The sequence below is a fragment of the Ovis canadensis genome, chromosome 7 (genome assembly GCF_042477335.2).
Source record: "Ovis canadensis isolate MfBH-ARS-UI-01 breed Bighorn chromosome 7, ARS-UI_OviCan_v2, whole genome shotgun sequence".
NCBI classification, from domain to species: Eukaryota; Metazoa; Chordata; class Mammalia; order Artiodactyla; family Bovidae; genus Ovis; species Ovis canadensis.
This window is the reverse complement of record NC_091251.1, coordinates 78,099,731-78,127,214: the sequence shown is the minus strand read 5'-3', so window position 1 is coordinate 78,127,214 and position 27,484 is coordinate 78,099,731. Positions and strand designations below refer to the sequence as shown.

General features: G+C 39.2%; 1 protein-coding gene across 4 annotated transcripts in view; it reads right to left on the bottom strand.

Moving 5' to 3' along the window:
* Positions 1–26,098, bottom strand: part of FBXO34 (F-box protein 34) — a 79,434-nt gene extending 53,336 nt beyond the window's left edge. The window contains exon 1 of one of the 4 annotated variants that reach the window (XM_069596685.1): positions 25,913–26,098. The gene's annotated coding sequence lies outside the window, so the exon portion shown is untranslated. Of the gene's footprint in view, positions 1–10,470; positions 10,980–25,912 lie in introns of those variants that run through there. The other 3 variants (XM_069596688.1, XM_069596686.1, XM_069596689.1) reach the window with 3 other exon arrangements.
* Between the last annotated feature and the right edge of the window lie 1,386 nt (positions 26,099–27,484).

Sequence of the window (27,484 nt, the reverse complement as noted above, 5' to 3'; positions counted from 1 at the left end):
GAAAGTAATCTGCCCAAGGTCAAAGCAAGTGGTGCTATTATGACTTGAACAAAAGCATTCTGGCCCCAAAGTCCCCCATACTCTACCCAGCCTTTTCCTGGAAACTGCCTATCAGTTCATTACAACATAGTTCTGTATATTCAATCCTGTACAGTAAGCAGATACATTATACATTTATACACAAGTTTCTTTGGTTGAGCACTAGGTGAAGTACTTAACTTGGGTTTAGAGACCATGTTTTGTTACACTTTTAACCTTTAAACTCTGGAATCATACTCAGCAAGACAGGTTTATTGATTATTAGTGGCTCTGAGAATTAAGACTTCCTGAAAGACATCTGTTTCACACAACTGAGGAGGTATTTACTCATTATATTATTATCACCATATCATTTATGTGTATAAACCAGTAAGCAGAATGTAGTTAGAACTTGTGGTAAAGAAATGTTTTAGTATTTGTGTAAGAAAGTAGATCAGGCTTGAGTTTCTAGCATGAGTATCTACATGGATGATAGTCCCTGTCTATGAGACATCAAAGTCAAAATAAATAATAGCCAGATATGTGGACGTGGTCCTCAGAAGAACTGGACCAAGGAGATAATCTTGGAAGTTTAGGCATACAGCATGGTAGCTCAAAGCCATGATATTAGGTTGATGCAAAAGTAATAGCAGTTTCAGATCCTGAATTTTAATTCATTATAACTAGGCTCAAACACATCCTTATTAGTCAAAATAGGAACCATTACAACCAACACATTTTTCCCAATGAGAAATGTTTGTTTATTCCCATAGCAAAAAAAAAAAAAAAAAAAATCCATGCTTCGAAATTCAATGAACTCTTGGAAAGCATTTTCTGCATCCAGCTGGTTGTGGAAGCATTTTCCTTGCAAAAAGTTGTCAAGATGCTTAAAGAAGTGGTAGTCAGTTAGTGGGAGGTTCAGCGAATATGGCAGATGAAGCAAAACTTCGTAAACCAATCCATTCAACTTTTGAAGCATTGGTTGTGTGACATACAGTCAGACATTGTCACAGAGAAGAATTGGGCCCTTTCTGTTGACCAATGCCAGTTGCAGGCATTGCAGTCTTCGGTGCATCTCACTGATTTGCTGAGCATACTTCTCAGATGTAATGGTTTCGCTGGGATTCAGAAAGTTGTAGTGGATCAGACCGACAGCAGACCACCAGACAGTGATCATGACCTTTTTTTTGGTGCAAGACCACTGAGCTGTTTGTTGCTGGTTGTACATAAAATCCACTTTTTGTTGCAGATCACAATCCGGTCAAGAAATGGTTCACTGCTGTTGTGCAGATTAAGAGAAGACAACACTCCAAAATGATGATTTTTTTTTATCTGCAGTCAGCTCAGGAGGCACCCACTTTTCGAACTCTTTCACCTTTCCAATTTGCTTCAAATGCCAAATGACCACAGAATGATCAACACTGAATTCTTGGGCAACTTCTTATGTAGTTATAAGTGGATCAGCTTCCAGGATGCTCTCAGTTGGTCACTGTCAACTTCCAATGGCTGGCCACTGCTTTCCTCATCTTTAAGGCTCTTGTCTCCTTTGCAAAACTTCTTGAATGACCACTGCACCGTACATTCATCAGCAGTTCCTGGGCCAAATGTGTTATTAATGTTCCAAACTGTCTCCACAGCTTTATGACCCATTTTGAATTCAAATACGAAACCACTCAAATTTGCTTTTTGCCTAACATCATTTCCAAAGTATAAAATACATGTAAAATAAACAGCAAGTAATAATTCATTAGCAAAAATCATAAAGCAAGAAATGTACATTAAAAGATGTATAGCATAACCACACTTATTTAAAATGTATTCCAATATCAAATGGCAAAGCTCAACAAGGGAAAACTGAAATTACTTTTGCACCAACCTAATAACAGATTATAAATGCCTAAGGAGAAAGCACAGATAGAGAAAAGGTCTTAAAACATTGGTTTTCCAATTTCATAAGCATCACAATCACCTGGAGGGCTTGTTAACCAGACCCAGATGGCTGGGTCCCATCTCCAGTTTTTGACTCAGTAGGTCTGGGTAGGACCTGAGAATTTTCATTTCTAACAAGTTTGCAAGTGATGTTGCAAGTCTGGGGAACCACACTTTGAGAACCAATAGCCCACTCTGATAATTCTTGGATAAGGAACCTAAAAGGAGACCAAAAGGAGCCCAGAACAAGATAGGAGATATACTACTCCAATGAAATTATTTTTTGCCAAGGTCACCAGCAACATAACTAATAATCCAGTGGAAACATATGACTCTTTAAAACTTCAAACTAAATTCTACTTGAAACAAAATGTATGGAGCACCTACCATATGCTAGGCAAATCTGTTGCCTGTAACTTGACCCTATCTTCTCCCTTGGGTTCTGAAATATCACTCACTCCCTTGCTGTTACTTCTTTTGAACACGTGTTATCTTGTTTCTCTTTCCACCCACTCAAAATATTTCAAGATTTTCCCAGAATTCTGAGTCTTCTCTTCTTCATGCAAGCTTTCCCAGGGCAATTTCACCTAATCCTCTGCTAAGTCGCTTTGGTCGTGTCTGACTCTGTGTGACCCCATAGACAGCAGCCCACTAGGCTCCTCTGTCCTTGGGATTCTCCAGGCAAGAACACTGGAGTGGGTTGCCATTTCCTTCTCCAATGCATGAAAGTGAAAAGTGAAAGTGAAGTCTCACCTAATCATCTGAGTACCATCTAACTGCCAATAATTCTCCCACACCTCACCTTTAGAACTGACTTTGCCTCTGGGCTTCAGATCCTATTTCCCACTGCCAACCAACCATATATTTATTAATACAAACTACACCTCTTTCTTTCTATATTCTCACTTCAAAAAGCACAACTATCCACCAAGAGGACCAAGCCAGAAATCTGTGACTCTTCCTAGAGCAACTGTTCTCAAACTTATCTGCGTATTAGAACTCCCAGGAGCTTAAAAAAAATAAACTCACTCATAAGTCTAGTAATAATATGGTAACAATAATCCTGTTAATTATCCTGTTCTATGCCTTACACGCATGCTCATAAAGTACTTAGCAAAAATGCTTGCAAACACCCAGGAAAATGGAGCTATCTTCATAAACACTTTAAATTCAGCTCTTCTGAAGTCTCTGATTAGAATCAACATTTGTTTAAACTATTTCACTAACAAAAAGACAAACAGCTGAAAAATTTGTTTATAAGACCCTCTAAGGTAAACTTTAAAAACGTTCAAATTCACTGATGACCCATAAACCAGGGTGGAAGGAGGGGGAGGGGCGGCACCAATATATTCAAACAAGCTAATAGGAGAAGCCCATTATATACAATACTTAAAAGAGTTTGCAAATAAGACGTTCAATTCCTCTTTGGTGTTACTTTGTATTTTGAGTATTTTCAAAAAAGAATAATGAAGATTTAACACAGCCACTCTCTTTCAAGGTATAATGCTTTGTTTGTATCCCTTGCCCAATGATGTTAGTTTAGCAAATCTACCTTTTCTTGAAAAGATGTGCAGGAATGGGCAAATGGTGAAGTCAGTAAGTTCATTTAAGGCTGCAAAAGTCTGCTTTCACCTAAGATGGCCAGTTTCTTATAACTTTAGAATTAACAGGATAGTTCACAAATAACCTGGAATGTGACAGGAAACCAAAGAATAAAAGGTACCAAAAAATTTGACTGGAATAAAGAGTACAGGTTATTTTTAATTGTTGTTTGCTTTAGCTGAACAAATGCGTCGTACATTTGTGTTACAAATGGATCAGAATAAAGCTAGATATTTAAAAAATAAAATGTGCATGCAAATACCACCAGAGTATATAAAGACAATTTTTTAAAAAAGCCTTAAAAAAAACTTACAAGCTTTTGCATATCAAAGAAAACCATAAACAAAACAAAAAGGCAACTTAAAGATTTGGAAAAAATATCTGAAAATGATGTGACCAAAAAGAGCTTAATTTCCAAAATATATAAACAGCTCATACAACTCAGTTAAAAAAAAAAATGAAAATATGGGCAGAGGACTTCCTGTGGTCCAGTGGTTAATAATCCGCCTGCCGATGCAGGGGACACAGGTCCCATCCGTGGTCCAGGAGGATCCCACATGCCACGGAGCAAACAGGCCCATGCGCCACAACTCCCGAGCCTCTGCGCATCAGAGCCCAAGCTCCACAGCAAAAGCAGCCACCAGAATGAGAAGCCCAGACGCTGCAACAAGAGAGCAGCCTCTGTTTGCCGCAACTAGAGAAAGACTTCGCACAGTAACAAAGACCCAGTGCAGCCAGAAATGAGCACATTTAAAAAAAAACAAGCAAACAGAAAAGGTAGCTCTAAAAAAAAAGGGGGCAGAAGACCCAAAGAGACATTTCTCCAAAGAAGATTTACAGATGGCCAACAAGCACATGAAAAGATGTTCAACATCACTAATTACTAGAGAAATGCAAATCAAAACTACAATGAAGTATCACCTCCCACCAATCTGAATAGCCAACAGTAAAAAGTCCACAAACAATAAATGTTGGTGAGGGTGTGGAGAAAAGGGAACCCTCCGACACTGTTAGTGGGAATGTAAATTGGTATAGCCAATATGGAGGTTCCTTAAAAAAAGTTACCAATCCTACCACTTGACATGTTTCTGGAGAAAATTTTAATTCAAAAGGATAAATACACCCCAGTGTTCAAAGCAGAACATATACAACAGCCAAGACACGGAAGCGACCTAAATGTCCATCAACAGGTGGATAAAGACGTGGTATCCAGACAATCACAAATGGAATACTACTCAGCCGTCAAAAATGAAATAATGCCACTTGTAGCAGCATCAATAGACCCAAGATTACCATACTAAATGAAGTAAGTCAGACAGAGAAAGACAAATATCATATGCTAACACTTCAATGTGAACTTTAAAATATGATACAAATAAACTGTTTACAAAACAGAAACAGATTCAGACATAGAAAACAAAACCAAAGAGAAAAAGGAGGCGAGAATGATAAATTAGGAGTTAGGAATTAGCAGATACAAACCACTATATATAAAACAGAGAAACAATGAGGTACTACTGTGTAACACGATGAACTATATTCAATACCTTGTAATGACCTATTATGGAAAGAATATGAAAAAGAAATGCAGATATATAACTGAATCACTTTGCTGTATACAAGAAATACAACATTGTAAATCAACCACAAGAAAAAATTTTTAATTTTAATAAAAATCTAAAATGTACAAATTAGTAATCTTTGTATCTTCAGAATTAATAGGATATTTAGAATGTTTATTGGTGATATACAAGAGCTTAATAAAAAATTTCATTCTAGACACAGTAACTGCTTCTGGGGAAGACACTGAAAGGTACAGTGTGAAAAAATGACTGACTTTCCAATATACACCCTTTGTATCATTTAAAACGTTTACTATGTGCATGTATTGTATATCGTCTAAGTATGCCTCCAGATTCAACCGCCAATTTACAGGAGATACAGAGGACACAAGAACATGTTAATTAAGCTAAGCCACAGGGACACAGTCATTAAAACCCAGACTGAGAAACCCCAAAAGCCATAAAATAAAATCTGATTTCTTTAATAAACAGATTCACAAGGGAGAGAGAAAATGGGAGCAGTAGATTAAAAGGGCCTTAAAGGTCATTACCAACCAAATGCAAATTAGGAACTTGACATGGATAACGATTCAAACTATGACATCTGAGATAGGTGAACCTTTGAACATGGACATTTGATGATATTAAGGCATTTAAGGGGGTGATATATATATATATATAGGTTTTTTGAGTCCTTATCTCTTAAAGATACCCTGGACTCCAATAAATACTTGGGATTTGCTTAAAAATAATCCAGGAGGATGAAGCAAGAGGGTAATAAATGAAACAAAACTGGGAATGATTTGACACAGTAGTAAAGAATCGACCTGCCAGTCCAGGACACACAGGAGTCTCAAATTCCATCTCTGGGTCAAGAAGATCCCCAAGTAGAAAACGGCAACCCACTCCAGTATGCCTGCCTGAGAAATGCCATGGACAGAGAGGAGCCTGGTGGGCTATACAGTCCATGGGATCACAAAGAGTCAGTCACAACTTAGTGACCGAGCATGAATACAAAGCTGTGACGGGTACATGGGAGTTTACTAATGCACTGCATCTACTTTTACGTGATTTAAAATCTTCCATTGGAGAAGGAAATGGCAACCCACTCCAGTATTCTCGCCTGGAGAATCCCATGGATGGAGGAGCCTGGAAGGCTACAGTCCACAGGGTCGCAAAGAGTTGGAAATCTTCCATTACAAGTTAGAAAGTCAAATATTTGCAAGATATAAATATTTTTATATAAATGAAGAAAACCAAATCATTTAAAAATACCACATACAACTTAAATATATGTGGGTTTTAGATGAAATAAAGGAATTTAATGATACTAAGATGGCGATTAAAACTCAGAAGCTAGGGGTCAGATCAATCTATTAATTTTGTTAGATTACATAATGGTATTGTGGTTATGGGGAAATTGCCTTTTTAAAAGACAAAATATTGATGTATTTACAGCTAAAAAAATGGTATGTCTAGAATTTGCTTTAAATTTTTTTTTAATTGGGACAAGGACAAGAATAAACAAGCATGGCAAAATGTTAAAACTAACTGGTACGTATATAGGGGCTCATGGACTACATGGTAGTGTGTATTTCCATCTTAAGATGTAAATAACATTATAATAATATCAACAGTAAAAATATTAGATTCTAAGAACTTCCTCCACAATGTGAGAGAAGGAGAAAAAACAAGATAAATAATCCAAACTAAAACCCTAATTCAGATAATGGTCAAGATTTGGGGGGAGGGAGCAAGAACCATTACACAAGGGTTTTACTCACTCAACTCACCTGAATGTTACACACAGCAGAGTATGGTAAAGAAAGCCCCAGTGTTCCACCACATTGGAGGCAACAGCCAAAGCAAAAAAAAAAAAAAATTATTTTCAAGAATTATTTCCTCCTGCCAGTTTTTGCCCTAGAAATCCATTTATAAAGAACTTTCAAAAATTTCTCAAGTTCAAGAGTTAGGATTGTCAGTGAGTGTTTTGTATAGAAACAAAGCTTCCCCAATACCCTGAGCACATACAGTTCTGACAGGACATAAGAGTTTCTGGGCGTGAAAATGGTATTCTTTCATTTCTAGTTCTCTGGCTCTGCTCCAAGACTACTTTTATCAAGTCATCTTGAGTGAGATCCTTTTTTAGGGGAAACAGGAGGAACTTTGAAAGACTTTCATGGAAACATTTGCACATACACATTCCAGTCCTTGAAGTAATGACACCAAGTGTTCTTCAAGGTTCTAAAGAGAAAATTCTAAAATTACCTAATTCCACCCAAATTTCTGCTGCAGCCAATCACCACCATATTTAAATCACATAATTGTTACTCTGGGTAGGGAGAAAAGGAAAATGAATACTTTGATATTTTACTAAATGCCACTATTTAATATGCATTTTTAACTAAGTCCTCTAAGTACAACCTTATTAGGTAGTTGGTTGATAGCACTATCAATGTCCAAAAATTACAGATGGGAAAAGTGGGGCACTGAGAGGCTAAGTAACGTGTTAAGTAAATGGTAGAACGAGACTTGAATCCAGTCTGGCTCCAGTACCTGGGCTACTCTCTCTACAGAATTCATACCCTAGAACTTCTCACTCGGAAACACAAGAAAGATGACTACATGAACATTTCCAGACGCTAGCTCATTGACCCTCTTCACAATTCCAGTTACCTTTGAGATTTTACATTTTAAAAAACAAGATAAACAAAGGAAAATAACAAAACTAAAACATCCGGGCAGATCCTTCTTTAAATAGTGTGGAAAGAATTAACAGCAGCTATTATAGGCACTGGAGAAGGAAATGGCAACCCACTCCAGTGTTCTTGCCTGGAGAATCGCAGGGACAGAGGAGCCTGGTGGGCTGCCGTCTATGGGGTCGCACAGAGTCGGACACGACTGAGGCGACTTAGCAGTGGCAGCATTATAGGTACTAGCACCACTGACCAAAGCTAATAAGGCCCCTTATCTGCCCACTCTACTGCAAAGCTCACTACTCAACAGAGCCTGTCTAGGTAAAGAGATGCCAATCAGTTTTATATCGCTTCATTCTTTCATTTGATTGGTTAAATCAGAATCAAACATCTGTAACATGAAAGAGACTAGGAAACAAAAAGTTGAAGAAATGTGACAAAGGAATAAACAATTCATAAAACAGAACTTGTTAAAAGCTCTTTGAGATCCTCAGAAAGATGGTGCATTCATAAATCAAGAAAGGAAGCTGTGAAAAGGCAAAAAAGTACAAGAAAAGACTCTTGATAACAAATTTTTAAAAAGGTAGTACAAGGTTTTATACTGTGGAGGTAAAACCTAGAAAGTAGACAGAAACAGGAAACAGACAAGAAAGAACCAAAGGATACCCAGCATCAATCCAGGAGGTCAGCATTTAAGTAACAGAAATTACAGAATGAAAATAGGGAAAAAAAATTGAAGAGAGGACATTTTCAGAGAAATATAAATGTTCTACAACTAAAAGATTTAATTAACTAAAAGATTTATAAAGTCTTCCAATTAATAACCCCACTCAGTGCTCAAATGAATAAAGACCCATGCCATCAAAATCTTTGGGAAATTTCAGGCAACAAAGACAAAAAAAGGCAATAAACGCTTTCAGAGAAAAGGTAGCTCATATGCAAAAGAACAAGAATCAAACTGGCCTCCCACAGCAATATAAATAAAACCAAAAATAAACAAATTGGGCCTAGTGAAACTTACAAGCTTTTGTACAGCAAAGGAAACCATAAATAAAACAGACAAGCTACCATATTTGCAGAGAAAATATCCGCAAATGATGCAACTGACAAAGACTTAACTTCCAAAATATACAAACAATTCAATAACAAAAAAACAAACAAACCAATCAAAAAAATGGACAAAAGACCTAAACAGACATTTCTCCAGAGAAAACTTACAGATGGCCAACAAGCACATGAAAAGATGCTCATCATAACTAATTATTAGAGAAATGCAAATCAAAACTACAATGAGGCACCACCTCACATGGGTTAGAATGGCCATCATTAAAAAGTCTACGAGTAACATGCTGGAGAAGGTGTGGAGAAAAGGAAACCCCTTACACTGTTGGTGATAATGGAAACTGGTCCAGCCACTATGAAAAACAGTATGGAGGTTCCTCAGAAAGACTAAAAACAGAAGTGCCATATGATCCAGCAATTCCCCTCCTGGGCATACCTAGACAAAACTATAGTTCAAAAAGATGCATGTACCCCAATGTTAGCAGCACTAATAGCCAAGACATTGAAACAACCTAAACGTCCATTGACAGAGGAATGGATAAAGAAGATGCCGTACATACAATGAAATACTACTCAGCCACTAAAAAGAATGAAATAATGTCATTTACAGCAACATGCATGGACCTGAGATTATCACAGTAAGTGAAGTCAGAAATAGAAAGATAAATACCATCTAATATCACTGATATGTGGAATCTAAAAAAAATAATACAAATGAACTTACTTACACAATAGGAACAGACTCACAGACATTAAAACAAAAAAAACTTACGGTTACCAAAGAGGAAAGGCTAGGAGAGAGATAAATTAGGAGTTTGGGATTAACATATACACACTACTATATATAAGACAGATAATCAACAAGGACTTCCTCTATATGACAGGGAACTTTACTAAATATTCTGTAATAACCTATATAGGAAAAGAATCTGAAAAAGGATGCATATATGTATATGTGTAAATAATCACTTTGCTGTACACCTGAACTAATACAACTCTGTAAATCTACTATATTCCAATAAAAAAATAAAATTAAATTTAAAAAAGAGAAAGACAAATGCCATATGATATCATTATATATGGAATCTAAACTATGAAACAAATGAACTTATCTATGAAACAAACAGCAACTCACAGAGAACACACTTGTGGCTGCCAAGGGCAGGGGCGGGGGACAGGCTGGGAGTCTGGGATCGGCAGGTGCAAACTATTCTTTATAGAATGGACAAACAACAAGGCCCGACTGCATAGCACTGGGAACTCTCCTCAATATTCTGTGACAAACCACAGTGGAAACAAACATGAAGAAGAATGTACATCCAGGATAAGTGAGTCACTTTTCTGTACAGCAGAAATTAACCCAACACTGTAAATCAACTATACTTCAATTAAAAAATAATAATAATAAAACTGGCCTAAGACTTCTTTTCAATAATAAAGAATACTAGCAAAGAATGAATCAATGCCTTTGAAGCACTGACAGAAAATTATGTTCAACCTACAATTCTACTCTCAGCCACACTAACATTCCATTTTTAAGAATAAAATAAAAACATTTTCAGACAAGGAAGTACTCAAAATTTACCTCCCACACATCTTACCTTAGTATGCATCGCAGCAAAACAAGGCAATACAGCAAGAAAGAGGACTATATAAAACTGGAGCAGAAGGACACAGGACATCAAGAGATGGATAACTATGAAAACGGGAGACACCAGAAATTCATTCCATCTTTAAGAAAATGAAACATATTGAGGTCAGTTATAAAAACTAACAAAACCCTCATCAAAAAAAAAAGTACAACTGAGAACTCTGATATGGAGAGGTTATGGCATCCGTTTTATCTCTGCAGAACTACCTTCTCCCCACCCCCAACACACATCTCCATCTGGGCATGGGACCAGACTCAAGCTACTCTAATCTAGTCTCTCCACCTTGCCATAGCAACTTGTTCAGAAATAAACACAGAGCCAAGAATCAGTACTGGTGAGAGAGAGAGGTGAAGGAGGGTACCAAAAATAAAGCCAAAGGGGAAAGCAAAGGGATATAGGGAGACACTAATTCTTCTAAGTAACATTCAAGCACCTGGACCCAATCCTATTCTACCCCCCTGAATTCCTTTCTTACTTAGGTTCTAACTGAACTAGTTTTCTAACACTAATAAGGATCTCTAACTAAAATACTCCTCTTTCAAAGCAGGAAGTCAAAAGACACCACCTACTGTTAGTAAAATAAAAACATACAGTATTTACTAAGGTGAGCAGAAAGCTAAAAATAATGATATATAATTATATCAGAAAGAAGGTGGGGAACAGGGTAGTGGTGTGGAAAATAATTCTTCATGGTTTTCTATGTCTTGCAAGCAAGGCACCGTCTGCTCTTTGTTCTGGACTATATTCTCAAGGACGTTCACACCATGAGCAACCTTGGAAGACAGAAGCCGTCTTCAGTATACTACTGTCTCCCTTTGAAGCAAAGAGCAAGCACGCTCTTTGAAATATTTGAAATCCTTAAAAGCAGAGTTTCCTCCAGTAACAAAATCCATTATGTGAACAGTGTTGGCCCTCTCTGCAGTGTCCTGTGCGAAGTGCAGCTCGGGATACAGGCACAAATGAATGTTGATACCCTAGCTACTGCTAAGGCTATAAGTAATAAACTGTACTTCATCTCTGACTCTGCCTCCAACCATAACAGTCTATATTTCCACCAGCATCCATGAAACTGTGACAGGCTAATTTGTTAGCTTCAAGTAGAGCAAACCCTCAGAGATCCTTTGTAATTCTGGACTGGTCGTAAATGAGAGCTAAATCTTGACTATCACTATAGACAATGCTTAAAATTGACAAATCTAGAAATGGAAGCATAAGCACATTAATATGGGGATTATCACTAGAAGAATCAAATAAAGAAGGAACTGAAGTGGTTCCCTGGGGGGTGGGAGGGGACTGGGAAGGCAGAGGACTAGGGGATTTTACTTTCATCATAAACTCTTTGAACTATCACTTTTTCCATCTACCATAAACATGCATTCAAAAAAGAAGCCTTTCTGGGCTCCTTTAAAGTGGGAAAAAAAAGAAGTGTACAAGAAAAAACTCTTTTCAAGAGGATGGGATGAACTGGGAGACTGGGGATGTGTATACGTACACAAGTATGTATAAAATAGATAACTAATAAGAACCTACTGCACCGCACAGGGAATTCTACTCAGTGATCCGTGGGCACCTAAATGGGAAGGAAATCTACGAGAGGACGTATGGATATGTACAACCGACTCACTCTGCTGCACAGCAGAAACTAACACAACACTGTAAAGCAACTATATTTCGGTAAAAATTAATGAAAAGAAAACCCTCTTTTTAGTATTCATTCCAGTAAAATTGGATAAGAGCATCAAGAAAACTACTCATTAAGCATGATATTCTTCTCACAGTTCCAGAAATCTAAAAGGGAAAGTCTCTCACCAATGATCATCTCAAGCCAGAAAACAGTCTCAATGTATCTCCAAAAATAAGTATGTCATGTCTTGCTTTGGAGATTTTTTTTTTTAATGAGTCTACTAGCGATGTACACAATAGTGTCCTACAACTTCTATGGAAAGCATATTACCGGCTTCAGCATATAAATGCATCCTTAAACATGATTTCCTGCAATAAGATTCTGCTGCTGCTGCTGCGTCGCTTCAGTCGTGTCTGACTCTGTGCGACCCCACAGATGGCAGCCCACCAGGCTCCCCCATCCCTGGGATTCTCCGCAAGAACACTAGAGTGGGTTGCCATTTCCTTCTCCAAAGCATGAAAGTGAAAAGTGAAAGTGAAGTCACTCAGTCGTATCTGACTCTTCGCGACCCCATGGACTGCAGCCTACCAGGCTCCTCCGTCCATGGGATTTTCCAGGCAAGAGTACTGGAGTGGGGTGCCATCGCCATCTCCGAATAAGATTCTAAGTTACCCCTTAAATCACCAGTGTTTTAAAAGTGAAATTAAAATTATGAGAAGAAATACTTCTATGGTGAAGGGAATAAAATATGTCATCTTACAAGGAAATAAATAGACAAACAGCTAATTAATGGTCAAAAAGTAATTCACATTAAAGAATCAGAATTTTCTAACCAAAATTTGAAATTAAAACAATTAAAAATAATTTGGAATTATATTGTATAGTTGGTAGGGGATGACTAGTTCCATTTAGTATAATTTTTTTCTTAAAAATCCAGAATAGCAAAACCTACTCACTGTCTACTTCTCTACTTCTCCACATAAATTATACTTCTTATACAGCTTCAACTGAACCTAATTTTTAGGGATGATGAAGAAAGGGCATATACAAATTCTGCTCCCGAGATAAGCTAAATTGTTCTTGGGCTAAACTATAAGTCTAAGTAATAGAGGATCTGATTAGGAGCCAGCTCTGGTTCCATTTAAAACGCACTTTAAATTGTTGTTTAGTTGCTATGTCGAGTCTGACTCTGCAACAAAAACATACAAGTGCTTCAATCACACTAGTTTCATTCAAACTACTTAACTTTTGAGAAGCTGGGGCAAATAAAAGAGCTCCGTGAAGTTAGTTTCACTACAGCGTTGCTAATTTCTTTTTCATATCTAGCTGCTCTTCACTAAGAAGGCTTACTGTGCAGTGACGTTCCTCTACAGTCAGACTGCATGGGTTTGAAATCCAGCTCCGACACTCTACTGAGACAAGTTGCTAAACCTCTAAGACTCAGTTTTCTGCAAGAAAAAAGGGACAGGAATACTTTCTTCATAGAATTGTTACAAAGATTTTTTTTTAATACACATAAAAGCTTTAGCATAAGACCAAGTCAAAAGAAAAAAGAAGGAAGAAAGAAGACAGTTACTAATATTGTCATGCCTTATTTCATGGAAAGCCACATCCTCTAGGAAAGAGATGCTCCATCTGCACACAGTGGAACACACTCTGAGATTCTTTCTTATTAATTAAACCACCAGTGAAGGTTATGAAAAGCAACTTCATCAAAAAGATGCTACAGGCATGAAGCAGACAACACATTTCAGCAAGCCAAACTCAGTCCCTTTCCACCAAGAGAAAAAGAGTCCTTAAATTTTGCACGTTTGTTTGCCTTGGGCTTCCCAGGTGGTGCTAGTCTAAAGCATCTGCCTGCCAACACAGGAGACACAGGTTCAATCCCTGGGTCGGGAAGACCCGTTGGAAATGGAAATGGCTGCCCACTCCAGTATTCTTGCCTGGAACATTTCATAAACACAGGAACCTGGCGGGCTACAGTCCACGGGGTTGTAAAGAGGCAGATATGACTGAGCACACACACACACACATCATTACGGAACACAAAGGTCAACAAAAGCAAAAACAATGGAGGTACTTTTAAATATAAATCTTAATGTAAATTATTTTATAGCTAACTTTATCATGTTACATTCTTTCCAACCTTCATTCATTCAACCAGCATTTGTTAAATAAGCATCTATGAAGCTCTCGGAATAAAGTGAACAAATTATGAAACCCCTCAAGGAATTTACATTTTGGTGGTAAGAAAAATAATAATCACAGTAAGTAGTGCTCACAGTATATGTTTCAAGGAGGTAACGATTATGGGAGAAAATTGACTAGTGTAAGGGAACTTGGAAGTGCAGGAAGAAAGTGGCAATTGCCATTTTAGACAGTGATCAGAGTAGGCTTCCTTGAGAAGGTGCTGTTTGAAAGAGGTGAGGGAATAAGAAATGAACATTTATCTAGGCACATGGGACAGGCTAAGCCAAGCACTTGCCTGTACCACCATTACCTAACAAATAAACAAAAATGTTGTCTCTTATCACCTTCTCCAAAAAAAGACATCTGTGCTAACAAAATATATATATGACTCAGTGGTAAAGAATCCGCCTGCAATGCAGGCAACTCAAGAGATGTGGGTTCAATCCCTGGGTCAGGAAGGCCCCCTGGAGGTGCAAAAGGCAACCTATTCCAGTATTCTTGCCAGGAAAACCCCCTGAACAGACAAGTCTGGCAGGCTATAGTTCAAAAGGTCACAAAGAGTCAGACACGATTGAGCGACTAAGCATATATAAATTCATTCAACAAATGTTTAGCTAAGGACACAGGAAAGAACATGATATGCACCACTTTCTATCCTAAACTATGAAGATCTCAGCAAGGGGCCTAAGGTTGACTACAAAGATCTTTTAAGTGTTAAGATATACTTTTTTCCTCTGTTATTTAGCTTATTGGGTCTTCACTGCTTTCAGAAAGGAAAGAAGGATGGGGAAGAAAGAAAGAAAGCAGAGATCTATAGAAATTTGTCCTCCAGATAAAGTGTGATGATACTACCTACAATGAAAAGTACCTCAGTCTCTATTCTTTAAAGCACAAATACTCTTCACCCGAAGAGTGAAAAATTTCAAAAGTAAGAACAATGATATTATAATCTCTCCCTGACTGCAGCAGGCCAAAATATTGCTACTGGGGGGTCTAATAATTTTTCTAACACTTTCTCAAAATCCACTTCTATTACAGAAAAACCGTGATCTACCAAGTACAAGGTACTATATGCCATGCTCTAGCTAAGTAAGAGGGCTCTGACCTCCAAGACCTCATCAAGTGGTATGGGAAAACATGCATTAGGTATCTTTTATGCTATTGGATTTACTACTTCAAAAGTAAGTACAGCACATAATACCATTTGGTTGAAAAGAAAAATACTATGAATTTTATTTCCCTCAAGTCACAACCAAAAGCTTGTATTTATAAGAGTTGAAAACACATTTTACAAACACTCTACAAAAAATTACTTTAGCAGAATTTTTTTTTCAGAACATACTTTATATAACTCATCTAAGTCCACTTAACAACTGGAGAGTAAAAGGTTAGAAAGTTAAGAGACCCACAAGAAATATATAAAAGGAACCAAAAGAAATGTATTTATTGATCATTTTCCCCAATTACGTTAAAGGCATTTTAAGATTAGCTGAAATACGCTTCTACATATTAAGGAATGTACGCAAGGAAAAACAGAAGAGCGAGACAATAAAAAGGCAGCACACTTTAACCTTATGCCCTACTCTTTTTTAATTAAGAGTGCAAATCCTGGACTTTCCTGGTGGTGCAGTGGATTCGAATCTGCTTGCCAACGCGGGAAACAAGAGTTTGATCCCTGGTGCTGGTTCAGCAAGATCTCCCATGCAACAGAGGAACCAAGCCGGTGCGCCACCACTACTGAGCCCAAGTGCTATAACTACTGAAGCCCAAGAGCCTAGAGCCTGTGCTTTGCAACAAGAGAAGCTACCATAACGAGAAGCCTGCGCAACACATGGAAGAGTAGCTCCCACTCAACACAGTTAGAAAAGGCCAGAACATAGCAGTGAAGACCCAGCGCAGCCAAAAACAAAAAAATAAATGGGATTCCCTGGTGGCTCAGGGGTAAAGAATCTGCCTGCCAATGCAAGAGATGTGGGTTCAATCCCTGGGTCAGGAAGATCCCCTGGAGTAAGAAATAGCAATCTACTACAGTATTCTTGCCTGGAAAATTCCACAGACAAAGGAGCCTGGCGGGCTACAGTCCATGGGGTCGCAAAAAAGTCAGACATGACTGAGCACACATGCACACACAACCTCCTACTTATACAACAAAAATGTGAATTTCCCAGAAAAATTAGTATTTACTTAAGACTTTTAATCATCAATTTTATTAATGATATTTGCCATAAAGGGGAAAATCCACAAGATGTTAAGATAAACAATAAAAAGGCATAAGGATTGGGACTTCCCTGGTGGTCCAGTGGTTAAGACTCCATGCTCCCAATGCAGGGGATCCCAGTTCGATCCCTGGTCAGAGAACTAGATCCTACATGCCCCACCTAAGAGTTCACATGCTGCAACTAAAGATCCCACATTCTGCAATGAAGATCAAAGATCCCGCAGGCTGCAACTAAGACCTGGTATGGCCAAATAAATAAATAAAAAGAGATATTAAAAAAAGAAGACAGAAGGATAAATTCTTAAATTTAAGACTGGTACTTGCCAAAGAATATATAGGCCTGCAAATTGTGCTGAGAGAAAAAGTGACAGAAGGTAACTAATGCACTGTACATAATGCCTGGCATATAAAACATGCTCCCTTTTTTAAAGTAAATGAATAAATACATAGGACTTGAAATTCCACAAGTTAAAAATGGTGGTATTTAACTATGTTATCAAGATAACCATGGAACGTTTCATAAAACATGGGCAAATAAAATGTCAAATGAAAGATATGATTCCTAAAGTATAAATCTATAGACTTTCTATGCATGTATTTTCAGGATCCATTTTCACAGTTTTCATAGCATCCCAAATAAGCTAGACTACTGTGATGATAGTATAGATCTTCAACTAGAAGACAGCCTGAACCACAGAAACTTATCCCCAAGGGCTGAAGTGGTACACAGAAAGTACCAAGAATCTCCAGAGAATAATTCTGATAACTGAACTTGAAATAAAATCTCTTGCCCTATTTAGGAAACAAGTTTGTCTCTTCTGGTTCCTGGACAATAGAGCAATATGTCCACTGAGACTTCCTTACCAAACTCAAAATCATCTTCAGAAACTCCAGCTAATCAATTTCCTTTGGTAGTTCCAAGAGTGATTTCAGAGCTTCAGATAGGCAATTTTTATGTTATTAATTATTTAATATACATTTTTTTTGATGATCCAGAGGATGTTGGCAATTTGATCTCTGGTTTCTCTGCCTTTTCTAAAACCAGCTTGAACATCTGGAAGTTCACAGTTCACGTACTGCTGAAGCCTGCCGTGGAGAATTTTGAGCATTACTTTACTAGTGTGTGAGATGAGTGCAATTGTGTGGTAGTTTGAGCATTCTATGGCATTGCCTTTCTTTGGGATTGGAATGAAAACTGACCTTTTCCAGTCCTGTGGCCACTGCTGAGTTTTCCAAATTTGTTGGCATGTTGAGTGCAGCACTTTCACAGCATCATCTTTTAGGATTTGAAACAGCTCAACTGGAATTCCATCACCTCCACTAGCTTTGTTCGTAGTGATGCTTCTAAGGCCCACTTGACTTCACATTCCAGGATGTCTGGCTCTAGGTGAGTGATCACACCATCGTGATTATCTGGGTCGTGAAGATCTTTTTTGTACAGTTCTTCAGTGTATTCTTGCCACCTCTTCTTAATATCTTCTGCTTCTGTTAGGTCCATACCATTTCTGTCCTTTATTGAGCCCATCTTTGCATGAAATGTTCCCTTGGTATCTCTGATTTTCTTGAAGAGATCTCTAGTCTTTCCCCATTCTGTTGTTTTCCTCTATTTCCTTGATCACTGAAGAAGGCTATTCTTTGGAACTCTGCATTCAAATGAGTATATCTTTCCTTTTCTCCTTTGCTTTTCGCTTCTCTTCTTTTCACAGCTATTTGTAAGGCCTCCTCAGACAGCTATTTTGCTTTTTTGCATTTCCTTTTCCATGGGGATGGTCTTGATCCCTGTCTCCTGTACAATGTCACAAACCTCCGTCCATAGTTCATCAGGCATTCTGTCTAGTCCCTTAAATCTATTTCTCACTTCCACTGTATAATCATAAGGGATTTGATTTAGGTCATACCTGAATGGTCTAGTGGTTCTCCCTACTTTCTTCAATTTAAGTCTGAATTTGGCATTAAGGAGTTCATGATCTGAGCCACAGTCAGCTCCCGGTCTTATTTTTGCTGACTGTGTAGAGCTTCTCCATCTTTGGCTGCAATGAATATAATCAATCTGATTTTGGTGTTGGCCATCTGGTAATGTCCATGTGTGGAGTCTTCTCTTGTGTTGCTGGAAGAGGGTGTTTGCTATGACCAGTGTGTTCTCTTGGCAAAACTCTATTAGCCTTTTGCCCTGCTTTACTGTATACTTCAAGGCCAAATTTTCCTAGGTTACTCCAGGTATCTCTTGACTTCCTACTTTTACATTTCAGCCCCCTATGATGAAAAGGACATCTTTTTTTGGTGTTAGTTCTAGTCATCACAGACCATTCAACTTCAGCTTCTTCAGTATTAATGGTTGGGGCACAGACTTGGATTACTGTGATATTGAATGGTTTGCCTTGGAAACAGATCATTCTGTCGTTTTTTTGAGTTTGTACCCAAGTACTGCATTTTGGACACTGTTGACTATGAGGGCTACTTCATTTCTTCTAAGGGATTCTTGCCCACAGTAGTAGATATAATGGTCATCTGAATTAAATTCACCCATTCTGGTCCATTTTAGTTCACTGATTCCTAAAATGTCGATGTTCACTCTTGTCATCTGTTTGACCACTTCCAATTTACCTTGATTCATGGACCTAACATTCGAGGTTGCTATGCAATATTGTTCTTTACAGCATTGGACTTTACTTCCATCACCAGTCATATCCACAACTGGGCACTGTTTTCGCTTTAGCTCCATCTCTTCATTCTTTCTGGAGTTATTTCTCCACTGGAGTTCATCTTTCAGTGTCATATCGTTTTGCCTTTTCATACTGTTCATGGGGTTCTCAAGGAAAGAATACTGAAGTAGTTTGCCATTCCCTTCTCCAGTGGACCACGTTTTGTCAGAACTCTCCACCATGACCTGTCTGTCTTGGGTGGCCCTACATGGCATGGGTCGTAATTTCATTGAGCTAGACAAGGCTGTGATTCATGTAATCAGTTTGGTTAGTTTTCTGTGATTGTGGTTTTCATTCCGTCTGCCCTCTGATGGATACGGATAAGAGGCTTGTGGAAGCTTCCTGATGTAGACTCACTCAATATTCACTTTGATCTATTCTCACATGGACGTCCTGTTTTACAAGAGGCTGGACAGCTAAAACTACATTTTTCAGATGCCCTTGAAGCAAAGGTTTCACATAAGAGCGAAGTGTGGCCAAGCAGATCACTTAAGATGTAGAGAGTGAAAAGTAACATGTAATGATATTCTTGCCCAAAGAAGTTAAAACTTCTGCCATGTATGAATCAGCTTTCTGATTCAACAACACAGCCCATAATGGCAGTAGCCCCTTCTCAGGCAAGTTCTATAATGTCCTTGTGGGGTTTGTTCCAAGAAACTCAGTCTAATCTGTTCACTCACCCTACTCAAAGTTTACCTCTTTCTTAATAAATCCCATTTGCTACAACTACTTACAGCAGATGCTCTTGCTACAGATTCTTATAAAATAAGTACAAAGTAAATAGGGATGTTAAAAAAAAAAAAAAAAAGCACCATCCTGGGACTTTCCCAGTGGCCCAGTGGTTAAGAACCCAGCTTGCAATGCAAGGGATATGGGTTTGAGTGCTGGTCAGGGAACTAAGATCCTGCATGCCATGAAACAACGAAGCCCATGTGCCACAACAAAGATCCTGCATGTACAAGGAAGATCCAACACAGACAAATAAATTAAAAAAAAAAAAAAAGGCACCATCCTATTAGCAGTTAGAAACCTATCAAGAATTAACAGCTTATAGATAAAGACATAGGCTTGACCTGCAAAGCATTATAATTGAAAAGCCTAAAAGGCTACTGGCCACATTACAAGGAGCACAATATAGTTAACAACAGAGCTTTAGACAGACTCATAGACCTAGAGAACAAACTAGTGGTCCGCAGTTGTGGAGGGTGAGGAGGATACACAGGGGTAGAGACGTGTGAGGTACAAACTATTAGGTAGAAAACAAGCTACAAGAATATATTATATAACACTGAGAGTATAGCCAATATTTTATAATAATTCTAAGTGGTGTATAACCTTTAAAAATTGTAGGACTTCTCTGGCGGTCCAGTGGTTAAGCCACCACACTCCCAATGCAAGAAAAGCGAGTTCACTCCCTGGCCAGGGAACTAAGACATGTCATGCAGCATGGCCCCCACCCAAAAAAACTGTGATTCAATCGTTATATGCTACACTATTGCATACCAATGTACACATTATAACTTACATAATATTGTACAGCAACTATACTTCAATTTAAAAAAAAAGAGGTTTAGATAGTTTGGATCTGGAAGAGAAAGAATTGCCAGCAAAGCTGATAAATCAGGAGAATTAAGAGACAAGAACCAAAAGAGGAGAGAATTCAAAAAATGTGAAGATGTCTTCTGTTCAACTAAATACCAAAGATGACAAACTGGGTTAAGATCCATTCCTATTACTTCCTTTCTCAAAGATTATCCTGTATAAAAAAATAATGCTCAAACTCTCTCCAAAATTGGGCCCCTTGTGTGCTACAGTTCCTCTATACCATTTATTTTTCTTTCTTTATTGATGGCTGTCCTGGGTCTTCGCTGCTGCATGTGGCCTTTCTCTAGTTGTGGTGAGCAGGCTTCTCACTGCAGTGGCTGCTCTTGCTACAGAGCACAGGTTCTAGGTGCACAGGCTTCAGTAGTTGGGGCTTAGTTGCCGGGCATGTGTAATCTTCTTGGACCAGCGACTGAACCCATGCATTAGTAGGCAGATTCTTAACCACCGGACCACCAATGAAGTCTTTCTTTCTGTTTTGTTAACATCACAACTTTTATTCAGTCTTCTTTAAAAAAAAAAAATCTCTTTTTTAGGTCCTAAAATAAAAGTCCAATCCAAGACCCACACCTAAAAAGCTTTCACAGCAGTCGAAGATGCCTCCTCTGAATTCATGGAACATTTATTTATCAGACACCAAACTAAAATCCAAACTAAATTATAAGCTTAAATAGAGCAGGGGCTGTGGTCTTCATTTCTTTATATTCTGAACCCTCAGCATAATGCTACATTCACTGCTAACAAATAGGCCCTTTCAACAGGTAGTTTCAGTAGGGTGGAGTTAAGATTGCAGGATTTAAAATTTCAACTAAATTGACTTGGAAGATGCACAAAGAAACTTTCTGTAGGGATGGTGATGTTCTATATATTGACAGGGTTATGGGTTAAAGAGATGTATGAACTTGTTCAAACTAAGGGACAAGTTAAACTATTTGTTTATTTACAAAATTAATAGTTCATGATAGGAATGCTCAAGTAAAGGGTAAAATATACTTACTCTGAAATACAACCAAAAATAAGATGGGCTGATAAAATACATTGACAGAGAAGTCAGAATGTATGGACAGATAAAGTAAATATAGCAAAATAAGAATTACAAAATCTAGGTTGTGGATATTTAGGTATTCAATGTATAAACAATTCTTGCAACTTTTCTGTGACTGAAATTTTCATGATAAAATGACAGAGGGAAAAAAGCAGACTGGAAATGAGGCTGTGAGAGGCTCACATTATTTCAGAAGTTAGTCAATTAAAGGACTGATCTTAAGAAGAAAAAAGGTATATACATTCTTCTAGAGGGATGTCTGGATTATTCCTCTTCTCTCTAGCTCTATCTCTAGTCTTAGACAGACTACACAGGCTAGTTCTGGTCTTGAGTACTTGTTGCCTGAAAAAAAATGCATACTCACTAAGCTCCTTTCATTCTAGAACAATCCAAATTTGTGGAGCCTAACCCCTTTGTCTGTCTTGGGATAAAATAATCTGTTTCTCATTCTAAACCTGTGACCAATCTGTGTTAACATAAATGTTCACCCTCTTGGTCCAATTCTTGCACTTCAGACTCAAGGCCCTCCACCCCAACAGAAAGTTAAAACAAAGGTCACACAGTCCCTGGCTGAGGACCTGGCAGAGAGTACCCAAAAATGCTTGCTGTATGAGTAAAACCCATGCTTGATAATAACATGATACATAAACAGAGTTTAGTTTCACATTTAAATCTACATTGTGTTGAGGTTGAAAAATGTTTGTGCTAAGTTTCCAGAGCTGAACATTTAAAAAGGGAAGATCTGGAGCCTCTTCTGTGGAAAGCAAACTAGAAGATGGACCTAGAAACAAAAGGCTGACAAACTCTTTCAACCGACTTTAAGAAACACCTATATTTAAATCATTAATGCTTTCCCCAGATAATACAGTATGTTCATCAGCGTCAAAGTACCATAAACATGAACTAAAAGGGGGGAAGATAAATTATGCATGGGTAAGAATCGACAGGAATTCAATTTCCAATGACCTAAATGCATTTGGAGTTCATTTGCTCTTTTTTGTTATTGTTGCTTCCAAAGGACCGCAGATTATGCACTTGCTGAATTTTGCCTTTGTCACACATGACCTAACAAGGAAGGCATTCATTCTACCATAGTAGCTTCTCTCAAGTGTCTGGTTCTAAACAGCTGCAAATTTTGGAAGATAACACTGAATGATGTCTCTAACCATTAGTATGTTCTCTCCCCAACAAATATGAAAATAAGATTAAGGGTTACTAGAGTATCAAAACTGCACAAATTAAACTGGCTGAGCATAAATTTATTAGAAAATGAAGTAAAAAATATGTATAAGAATTTTAATTCTATGTGTTAATAATTGATCCAATAAACATATCCTAAAGAATTTCTAGTACTTTTATTGTTTATATTTGCTTTTATCTGTCAGAAAGATGCTGTATCACTTAGTCCCCTAAGTACAGCAACTGGATAAAATAACAAAATAATACTGATCTCAAATAAATTTTCATTTATAAGAAGTAAAAACTGCTTCCTACTCCCAATACTGCAAGGCCTGGGTGAAAAATAACCTGCCCAAAGTAGAAACAAACTGTAAAAATGTTTATGTGTTACGGCTGGTTTAGTTATACAACTATTCAAAGCTGTTTTTTTTATAGTTTTCATTGTCTCTCAGTCATATCAGAATACATGAAGACCTTTATTCAGAATAAAAAACTCATTTTCCATTAAAAAAATTAATAAACTGCTAAACACAATGGGGTGGGGGAGATGCACTGCCAAGGGGAAGCTATTTTATTATCATTTATGTGTCTTTCAACTTACACAGTTTGACTTTCACCCCTTCCCATGAGCACTAGTACATTTAATTTATACACATCCATGTGGCCTTCCCCAGAAAGGCTCATTGGAAAAGATATTAAAGTGTTCTTTTTGTACCTCCTTCAACTCCATTACATAATATCTTGTCATGATCATTTAATTTTAAAGAGTAGCTTGGTTAACACCCTCGAAATCAGCAATTTCATTGTTAATTTGATACTTATCAGTCTTGAGGATCCAAAAAACCAAATTATGTCTTCAGAGCCTTAACACTGTCACCACACAATTCCTAATGTTTTAAAATATGTATATTGTAATTTTCAAATAGTACACACAATGCTGTAGAATGTCCAAAGTGTGGTGAGTATTAAAATGAGATTTACAAGAACATCCTGTTTTGTGAACTTCCAGTCAAATCTAATAGTAATTAACAAGGGTAAATTTCTGTTTTCATTTTCTGTGTAAACAAAGACACACAGCACAACTTCCACCAGCATGTTGACGCAAAATCTAGAAATGCAATACCTTTTCAATCACCTTTAAAGAGCAAATAAGAGAAGAAGTATTAACAACAGAAAACCCCTAATAAGTCAAGGTCAATGGGGAGGGACTGAGGACTCCCATCCTAGCTTCCAGCTGAAGACACTAAATTGCAATTATGCTTCAATTTCAGCCATCTACCTCTCAAACTAGATTCTATTTAAATGGTTTTATAGAGAGGAAGAAATGATGAGCAAAAGTACTGATATGCTGCAATACTTGAAGCTAGTAACAGCAGGTCTAGCCTGATCTCTTTGGAAAGCTTCGGAAGAAAAGAGGTGTTTACAGACAAGGCATTTTTAAAAATTCCGTAGTTTCATATTTGCAAGCACTACAGACAAAATTTTAGTTACTTGTCCAGGCAAGCAGTTCCTGGTATATGTTATTTTACTGTTACACCCAGTCTTAGTAGGAAAACAAGAAAAAGCCTTTTTGGTGAGCTATAACCGCAGGAAACCCTCAATTATCCATGGGTAGGGACAACCCGGATAAATTAAATCCCCAGGTAATTATTATTTAACAATAATATTGCATTAATTCAGGCCTCCTCCTTTCCTTTTTACAAAAGAAAAAGTTGACTTAAAAGCCGCTCTCTTCCAAGTCACTCTCTTAACAACAAAAAAGCAAATGGGCAGATAAATTATTTCAAAACTGTATAGCAAGAAACAGTAAGGAAATCATCAGCGCTCAAATTGGTTCTTTTTCAGCAATTCCAATCACAAGCCATCAAACTACAGTTAAGCTCTCTGAAAAGCATTTAGATCAAACAGCCACCATCCACCCCCACCAAAAAAAAAAAAATCCTCCTGATTGAGATTTTCCTAAATCAAATGGGTCTTATACTGAACTGTGTAACAATGCTTGCTCGAAATGAAGTTAAAGAACTTGACAACTACTACATTAAAATTGTAAAATGCTGATATCGAACAACTTTCGATGCAAATTCTCTGGGACCCCAGGCGCTGACAGAAGCTTGAACTTCCTTTCTTTCCCCTCCCGGTCCTCCCGGCACTTCTGCGCGCCAGGGTTCCGAACCCCCAGGGCCTGCAGTGACATCACAGCTCATCTCCTCGTAACCCCTGACGTCACAGACACGCGGACCCACAACACTGTGACTTCATCGCGGACTGGGGCGGAACCGCAGTCGACCTGCACCAGCCCAGAAGCCAGAGAAGCCTCCGAGCCTCCGTCCTGCCCGGTCCCCAAAGAAGGTTAAGGACAGGCGCCAGCTCACCTGCGCTGGGACAGGGAAGGACGGAGCGGCCGAGCCCTGGCGGGAGCCACCGGGCAAAACAACCCCCACCCAGGGCCCGACTTCCTCACCGGCCGCCAGTACCGGGGGTGGGAGAGACGATCCTGAAACTCCTCAGGGCCTATCCCGGATCTCTTCGGCTTCAACCCAGACCCGCGACCCCGTTCCCGCCCGCCGGCCCGCCTGTCCCTCCGAGCCCCGCGGGGGCGCTCAGCGCCCGGCCCGCGTGCAGGCGGAGGCCGTCCCAGGACAAGGTGCAGGCCACCGAGTCCCTGCCCCAGACCGAGCCTCGGACCGGCGGGCGGCACCCCCGCCCCCACCCGCCCGGCGCCCCAAGAGCGCAGGCGGGCGGCGGGAGGGGGCGGGGAGCGGCCACCGTGGCCGCCGCCGGACCCCGACCGCGCTGCTCTCGCGCCACGCCCCACCCCAGCCCGGACCCACCTGCGCTCCTGCCCCGGCCGGGGCCTGGCCAGGGGCTGCACACCCCTATACAGCGGCGGCGGCTGGAGGCCTGGCTCGCTCCCCACCGCTGAGACAGACCGAGCGCCCAGCGCGGCGCGGCGGAGCCCAACGCTCGCCCGAAACCCATTTGTTTGGCTAAAACGGCGTGACGTCACGCGCCGGCCCAATCGACGGTTGGCCAGGGGAGGGGCCGCGGAGTCAGGGTCACACCGCCCCCTGCCGGGGTTCTGCGGCACTTCGGGCGCTGGGGATTCAGAGGGGGAGTACTTAAACAGGGAGAAAACCTCGTGAGGCTTCTTCAGGCCCCCAAGCGGTGAAGAGTGAAAGCTCAAGCACTACCTGTAGAGAAAGGACTCAAGCCAGCCAGAATGGTAGTAAGCCAGGATTCAACAGTCAGTAGCAATGGCAAGTCTATTAATACTCGTGGGTGGATGTGGGTGGAACTATATGCTGCTGCTGCTTCTGCTGCTAAGTCGCTCCAGTCGTGTCCAACACGGTGCGACCCCATAGACGGCAGCCCACCAGGCTCCCGCGTCCCTGGGATTCTCCAGGCAAGAACACTGGAGTGGGTTGCCATTTCCTTCTCCAATGCATGAAAGTGAAAGGTGAAAGTGAAGTCGCTCAGTCGTGTCTGACTCTTTGCGACCCCATGGACTGCAGCCCACCAGGCTCCTCCATCCATGGATTTTCCAGGCAAGAGTACTGGAGTGGGGTGCCATTGCCTTCTCCGAGGTGGAACTATATAAATGGTGTTAAATTACTGGTAGATAACCTAGTAGACTTGGGTTCAGATTTTGCTTCTGCTACTATCTGGGGAAGCTGGGCTTCAGAGTTCTTATGCGTAAAATGAAGGGATTGGGAATGTCCATTATGTTCTTTTCTATACAAATGAAGGCAGGAATGCGTGCGTGCATTCTAAGTAGCTTCAGTCGTGTCTGACTCTTGTGACCCCATGGACTATAGCCGGCCAGGCTCCTTTCTCCATGGGAGTCCCAAGAAAGAACACTGGAGTGGGTTGTCATGCCCTGCTCAATGGCATTAATACCTACCAGCAATTTGATAAACTTAGAGGTTGACAGTCTCAAAATGTGATCTTTAGAAGAGTAAAGGATTGTAAATGATGACTACAAAAGAGGTTTTTGGTACTTTATTTAATACTTTCAAATGAGAGTGCCAGTGAAGGCTATTTTATACTCAGCCTTTAAACTGATAATTGTATTCACTGTAAAAATAATTTTGACCACATCATAAAACGAGGACAATAAAAGAAAAAAACGCCTTCACCCTAACACAGGTGCTCAGCATTCAGCTTATTTTCCTTTAGACATTTTCTCATGCCTATTTATTTTATAATGCTGTGCTCATAGTGTACACACAATTTTGGATCCTTGTTGGTTTGGGGTGCTTTTTTGTTTTTGCTTTTATAACTGTTTTTTCCTAGTTCTTCATAAGCTTCATAAACACTTCAGAAGCTGTGTAAAAGTATATTAAGTGAACATACAAAATTTACCAAATTCTTCATTCTCAGACTTATTTCCTTTATGACATTAT